Source organism: Gymnogyps californianus, chromosome 26, assembly GCF_018139145.2.
Source record: "Gymnogyps californianus isolate 813 chromosome 26, ASM1813914v2, whole genome shotgun sequence".
In the NCBI taxonomy this organism is placed as follows: Eukaryota; Metazoa; Chordata; class Aves; order Accipitriformes; family Cathartidae; genus Gymnogyps; species Gymnogyps californianus.
The window spans coordinates 881,485-889,093 of record NC_059496.1 but is presented as its reverse complement, the minus strand read 5'-3'; positions in this window follow the sequence as shown (position 1 = coordinate 889,093).

Here is a 7,609-nt window from a genome sequence, read left to right as displayed (position 1 = left end):
GGAAGCAGCCAGAGTCAAGCAGCTGCAAAGTTCCTAAGCCTTGCAGTGCTGGACCACAGAGCCGAGCCCTGGGGACAGGCAGTGAAGAGCTGTGTGCCACCCTGCTTCTCTCCTCAGGGCCCAGTACTCATCCTCTCTGAAAAGCCCTTTTGATTCACTTGAGGTACTCATGCCTGTGAAGGGGAATGACCCAGGAGGACCAGTCATCTGATGCTGTTCCTCCAAGGTGTGGAGTGCCAAGCAAGTCCCCCCTGCTTTCTCCAGCACAGGGACCCTCAGCACTGTTGGCTGGGAACTGGCAGAATGGGTGGAGATGAGTGGACACCCCGGGGCAGGGACGGAGGATTCATCTGCAGCCCAAGATACTGACTGAGGGGGACTAAGACACTGTGGCAAGGTTAGTTCACCCTGGGGTAGGGTCCCTCTGGGCTTTCCCCAGGGACTGGGGACATCAGCAATGACAGTCCCAGCTCGGCAGTTAGACCAGCGTCACTGAGCCCTGCTCTGGCGTCCCCTTCTTGCTCCCTGAGGACACAGTCAAGGTCCCTTCCCCACCCTGGCCCCAAAGGTGGAGTACAGGCTATTTCCTTACCTGAACATGTCACTGCAGCATCGTGAGTGTGAGCACAGTCATGTTCACCCCATCCTGCGTGTTTGCAGTCAGACAGGGCAGACTCGGTGCCATTACAGCCAACATCATCCATCCAAATGGGGCCAGATCCTGGCCCAAAGTGTCCGTACTGAGGAGCTCCAACAGCAGACCCACAGTCCAGCTGCTTACAAACCACTGCTGCGTCGTCCATGCTCCAGTAGTCACCACACACAGTGCCCCACTGGCCCCTGTGTTTCACCTCCACTCTCCCAGCACAGTGACTGCTGCCATTCGCCAGCCTCACCTCCGCAGCACCTTTGAACACCAACATGGGGTGGGTCAGGAGAGTGCCAAGCCCCAGCACTGCAGGTCTGGGGGAAACCCCTTCCTGGGTCGAGTCAGAGGTACTGGGGTGGAGCCCTCTCCCCTCCAGGCTGTCCCCAGTGCAGTGTGGAGGTCCTTCTATCCCCACGGCCTGCGCAAGGCTGGGGGTGTCCAGTTCTAGCTCTGCTGGGTCCCCTACTATCCCACTGCACAAGGCACCTCTTCCCACACCAATGGCTACCTGCCCCCACCCATACCCACCTGCACCCTGCCCAGCCCTGCACTGGGCACCCGCTCCTCCCCAGCCCAGCACCCCCTCAACAGCCCTGTGTACCTAGGCCTGCAGCTTCCCATGCAAACCACCTGCCCCACCACCATCCAAACCCACCCCATGGCTTTTTGAGTTCCCAGGGAGCACTGAGACAAATCTGAGGATCCCCAGCCCATCTCCTCTCCTCATCCCTGGTGTCAGTCCAGTCCCTGCACTGGGCCAGGCCCTCCACAAAGGATGTGTCTCTACTGTAGATGTCCCGCTCCCCTTCTCTCTGTGGGGTACACACTGCCTTCATAGGGTCAGGGCTCCCCTGGATTAAGGGGGCAGTGAGCAGCACACAAACCCTCTGGGCTACCCCAGAGGTTGGCAGTGCTCTGGGGATCTCTGGGGGCTGCCACCACCAGCTAGGCCACCACTGGCTCCAGAGGCACAGTGCTGGGCAACAGGGGGTACCCCACGAGAGGGTGTATGTGAATGCAGCCAGGGACAGGCTGCCCTAAGCACTGGAGCCCTGGAAAAGGAGATACTCTCTCCCACCCACATGGCACAGGGAAAGGCACAGGCTCCATGGACTTGAGCCCTTCTGCCCCTCGTCTCAGTAGCACCTGCAAAGAAACCCCATTCCCAGGCGGATCCTGATGACCACCCTGGTAGCCCCTGGCCCTGGGCTGTGGGACAAGGCAGTCAGCACTTACCCCTGCACAGCTGTACCCAGAGCAGCAGCCACAGCATCTGAGGGGACAGGACTCCCTCTCGGCCCATCCTGAGCCTCCTGCCCTGCCAGCACATCCCTGCTGCGCCACACTCCCTGCCAGAGTTCCTCGCGACTCATGGGGACAATGATGACGAGAGGGCAATATATCTCTGCAGATGCCAGCCCAGCTACAGGAGGAGCCAATCAAAGCAGCAGCACCTTTTTAGACATTATCGGGAGCTATCTCCCCTCCGACACAGCCCAGCCCTCCAATGAACTGCTCCAGCGCCATTCGTGACCATATATGAGGGATGGCTCCACTGCAGGTGTCACGTCACTGTGGTGGTGGTGCGTCACAGGACAGGGCTGGCTGTAGTGGGGGAAAACGGGTTTTTCACGCCTTGAACCCTGCTGTGTGGACCAGGAGCACTGAGCATCTCCTATACCGGGCACATCCAACAGCCCAAGGTGCGAGTGTCCAGCCATCCCTGTGCCATGGGAACCACAGGGCTGGGACTGCACCAGGAGCTGTGTCAGGAAGGGAAGGAAACAGCCCTGCCCCTGCTTCAGATCCTGCTGTGCTAGGAGCAGCAGCTGGGAAAGGATCCTAGCTCAGGCCAGAGCCCCATCCCAGGAGTGCTAGCTTGCCTGTTCCTCTCTGGAGAGCCCCATGGAAGGTCCCTTGAAATGAGCTGGAGCTGGGACATGTCCCTGCCCTGGCAGCAGACATGCAGCCCAGAGGCTCAGATGTATCCCTGCCTCTTGACATGTCACCGAGGGGCCGTTATTCCCGCGGGTGGCTCGGGAGCTGCAGCCTGCAGGTGCACAAACCACAGCCCACGTGGCCTCGCAGCGCTCCCCGTGCTCCCCCACAGCGCCCGGGCAGGAAGCCTGTGGTTTCCTTCTGGCACCGTGCCCAGGCACATCCCTGTGGTGCCCCTGAGCCACCCCCACCCCGACTGCTCCAGCCAGGGCTGCAGGGGCTGCTCCTTCGGCCTCGCAGACACAGCGCACGGCAGATCCCGTTCCCTGTCTTGCCCTTCTGATGGGGCACACGGCTGCTCTGCACCGAGTCCCACAGACTGGGGTGTCATCTGTGACGTTACCTCACACCCTCCTACGGCCACTGCTGTGTGCTCATGGGTTATACTGACGGTGACCTCACACCCCTCCTACTGCAACAGCTGTGTGCTCATGAGTTGTTACACTGTCACACGTGTGTGTGCAGTGTATGGACTGCTGCTGCTAACGATGGTTCTTCCAAAAGCCATGTTTGGTTGTGGTCTAAATATTGACTTGGTGACATCAGAAGCACCTACACAAGCTATGTGCCAGCTTCTGCCCTATCAGCTACTCAGGCACCAGCGACATCACAAGCTCATACACAGCTATGTGCATGCTCCTGGCCTATCTGCTACTCAGCCACAGGTGATGCCATAGCATCTACAGCTGATATTGGCCTGCTCCTGCCCTTTCCTTTATTCAGACACCAATCACCTCAAAACCACCTGCATAAACTGTGGGCCTGCTCCTGCCCTATCAGTTACTCAGGCAGCAGTGACATTAGAAGCACCTACACATGCCATGGGCCTACTCCAGGCCTGTGAGCTACTCAGGCATGAGTGACCTCAGAAGCACAGACACAAGCCATGGGCCTGCTCCTGCCTATCAGCTTCTCAAGCACCAGTGACCTCAAAACCTACACATACCTGTTGTGGATTAACCCCGGCCAGCAGCTACCTCCCACACAGTCGCTCACTCACTATTTCACTAAATAGAAAGTTAATTCTATCCCAGCGAAAACCAGTAGAATGCCAGATGCCTGCTCCTGCCCTATCAGCTTCTCAGGCACTAGTGACCTCACAGGAACCTATACACCCATTTGCCATGTCCTTGCTGTTGAGGTACTCTGCCTCCAGTGACCTCACAAGCACCTGTAAGGGCCATGCTCCTGATCAAGGCCTATCAGCTATTCAGCCAAGAGTGACATCACAAGTACATACCCAAGCCATGTGTCTCCCTCCTCCCTATCAGCTACTCAGGCACCAGTGACCTGACCACCACATATCCACCTACTTGCTATCTGCTTGCCTACGAGATATCATGGCACAAGTGACCTCACAAGCTCCAACACAAGCCATGTGCATGCTCTTGGCCTATCAGCTACTCAGGCATCAGGAATCTCACAACACTTCCATAGGCCATGTGCCAGCTCCCAGCCTATGATCTACTCAGGCACCAGTGACCTCACAAGCACATACCAACCTATTTGCTCTGTGCTCGTGTGGTGGGGTGACCCCATGTGGCAGCCCCCACCCAGTCACTTGCTCACTCCCCACCTGCGGGATGGGGGAGGGAACTGGAAGGGCAAAAGCCAGGAAAAAAGTCTCATGGGTCAAGATAAAGACAGTTTAATAAGTGGAGAATAATCACTCACAGCAGGAGATTGATGCCAAGCCAGTCTCTGAGCAAAGAACACACACCCCCTCCCCAGTTTTACTGCTGACCATGACGTCATATGGTGTGGAATATCCCTTTGGTCCGCTGGGGTCAGCTGTCCTGGCTTTGTCCCCTCCCAGCCTTCTCGCTGTGGGGCAGAGTGAGAAAGAGAGAAGGCCTTGATGCTGTGCAAGCACTGCTCAGCAATAGCTCCAATGTCAGTGTGTTTTCAACACTGTTTTGGCTACCAAGGCAAAGCACAGCACCATAGCAGCTGCTAACAAGAAAATTAACTCCGTCCCAGCCACACCCAGTACAATCTCCACCCCTTCTTCCATACCAGTTGCATCCTGCTCAGGTCCTACAGTATTCAATAGAAATGTACATTACATCCACCACTCCCACCCCCTTCCCCATCCTTTCACATGACATACACACAGCATACTGGCTTTGGCTGGTGTGGCTCAGGTGGACCTGGACAGGTGCCAGCACACTCCTGACTTCTCCCCTCACTCACTCAGCCAGAGCTTTTTGAAACATTCCATCAGGTTATCAACCTAAAGACAAGGAAGTCTAAATAGCAACACTCTGCACTGCACAGTGGTCTTGCAGGTAGCTGTGAGATCCCCCACACCCATGGGGAAAGGGAGTTTCCCACTACCACCCTACCTCTCTGTTTGGCACCTCAAAATCCACTTTGCAGTTCATGGGCTCACTGGCTGTTTCTTCTGGTTCACGTGGTCTTTTCTGAGATCCTCTTAGGGTCTTTGCTATATTGTCCCCATGCGCATATTCTTCTGAAGTTGGCATTTTGTCCTGGTTTTCCATGTTGGCAGACAGCATTGCCCGTGTCTTGCAGCACCGAGAAAAGCTCAGAGGCTGCCCCAGTAACCCTGCGTGGCCATCCTGCTGAGCTGGTCTGGGATGTTGGGGCCTCCTAGGCCACTTCCCAGGATTGGGCTCTTCTTTTCCAACCCAGACAAGTTCCCCCCAACCCAGACATGTCTGGGCTTCTTCTGCAGCCCGGCAAAGTGGGGGACCTCGACCCACACTTGTACTTTTCTTTCTATTCACATTTAAACTCTAATTCTTCATTCATTAGCTCTTATTAAAGAAGGTTTCATCCATTTCATACCTTTGTGATAATGGCTATGTATATTTAATTTCTCTGGCTTTATAACTGTTTATATATCTAAAAATACATAGATATACGTTTATATAGATATATAAACGTATACACATACATACATGTATAGAAAGGTATATATATTTCAAATATTGTATATATTGATAAATAAATAAAAATATATTTCTATCTATTTGGACACTCATATATATATTTTTTAAAAATATATATCTTGTAATACAAATATATATTTTTATATCTGAGCACTTCCTTGTCCAAAGCAGGCAGGCAGCCAGTCACAGGGCTGCATGAGAACATGTGGGTATGATGGTGTCAAAAAATGGCTGCCACCCAACCACAATGCAGCATGAAAACATGTGGGGAATGAGGCTGCGAAAAGTGGCAGCCTCCCTGTACGTAATGACAGGGGGCTTCCTTTGCTGATGTGCTTCTGGGTGCACGGGGAGGGGAGGCTCCTTTTGCCAGCCAATCATAGCACTTCCTGAGAACACGTGGGTTTGACACTGGCAAGCAATGGCCATCAGCCAAGCACAGAGCAGTATGATGTTTAAGAACATGGCAGCTCACTCCCATAAAATGGCAGCCCCCGTTCATAAAATGGCAGCCCCCCAAATGGCGGCCAAACCAAAATGGCACCCCCCATGGTATGGAGGGGAAGGGCCTTCTGGGTCAGAGGTACTTCCGGGTAAAGCAGAAGGGGTGGCCGCTCCTTCCAGGCAATCCCCACAAAGCACGTGACCAGTAGAGGGGAGTGACTTCCGGGGCAAATGGCCCCTCAGGCAGCTGGCAGCGGGTGGGCAGGGCATTGCTCACGTCTTACCTGCAGTACCGGTGGTGCCTGTGCTCCTGGCGTGTGCCAGGGCAATGAACCAAATAAGCACAAGGAAGGCACGTGGTGAGGTAAAAATGCTTCTTTTGCGCCGTGGTCAGATAACGGGTCCCTGTGGTGTCAGAGCTTCAGTGTTTGTGCCTGAGCTAAGAACTTTCCCAGCCTCCGTGCGCTTCAAGACGGCACAACCCTTCTCAAAAAACCCACTACGGGACCCTCCTGGGTCTCGTGTGAAAATCTGCGCTACTGTGCTGAGGATCCCCTCCGAGCAGGGACGGCACAAAGCCTTTTCCATGTGCCTCCTCACCTGGCCATGGTCTCCCTGTTTCTCAGCACCTGAAGCCCCTCTCCATCTCCTGCCCATCCCTGAATCTGGTGGTGGCAGTGCTGCACTCTGTGGTGCTTCCAGCAGTGAACCCCCTCATCTACAGCATGAGGAACCAGGAGCTCAAGGATGCAGTTAGGAAAGGGCTTACATGAAAGATTTTGCGATAGTGATAAACTCTCCATCCCTCTCCCAGGATATCCCATCCCAAATGGGTGCTTTGATGTATCATCGTTACTGTTACCAGTCTCATTAGCATTAGCTTTATCAGTATTGTTACTTGTGGTGATCATGTTCGCAGACAAATGTTTGGATTTGTCTCACTTGTCCAGAGGCATGAACCTGCTCTGTCTCACCTGGAGCCTGTGTAAGAGTGTGTCTAACACTGGGGGGAGCTGACTCCCCCACAGGCTCCCTGTAATAAACTGGGATCTCCCCAGTGCACTGGGGAAATTAGCAGCAGTGCTCCCCATCCAGCTGGAGCTGCTTCCCACCCTGACCAGCAAGGCCAGTGTGGAGTCACCCTGTGACCCCAGGCACCACAGCCAAATGGCTCTGCAGAGCAGCACCGCCAGCTCGGGGCCCTGCAGGGTTGATGGGAGGGGGCCAGGAACAGCCAGGTAGATCAGCAGAGGGTTAGGGAGAGCTCAGAACAGAGATGACCTAGGCTGGAAATTGCCTCAGAGACAAAAATACCAGCGTTCACCTAATCCAAGACAATGCCCAGACTGTGGGTGCCCTAAAGCATGTTCATGGTGCAGAGGCAGAAGTCCTCGCTGTGCTGGTGCTCCACCAGGCCTGGGTAGTGGATGAAGAAGGGCTGGTGCTCACAACTACCCATCTCTTAGTGCCATCGCCCCTCCTCAAGGGTGTCATCGAAAGGGAGGCTGGGACCCTGCGTCAGGGCTTGCACTGAAGGAAGCATGACTCAGCAGCCCTGTGAGTTTGCTGCTGTCCCTCAGTCTCTGTGCCCAGCACATGTCCT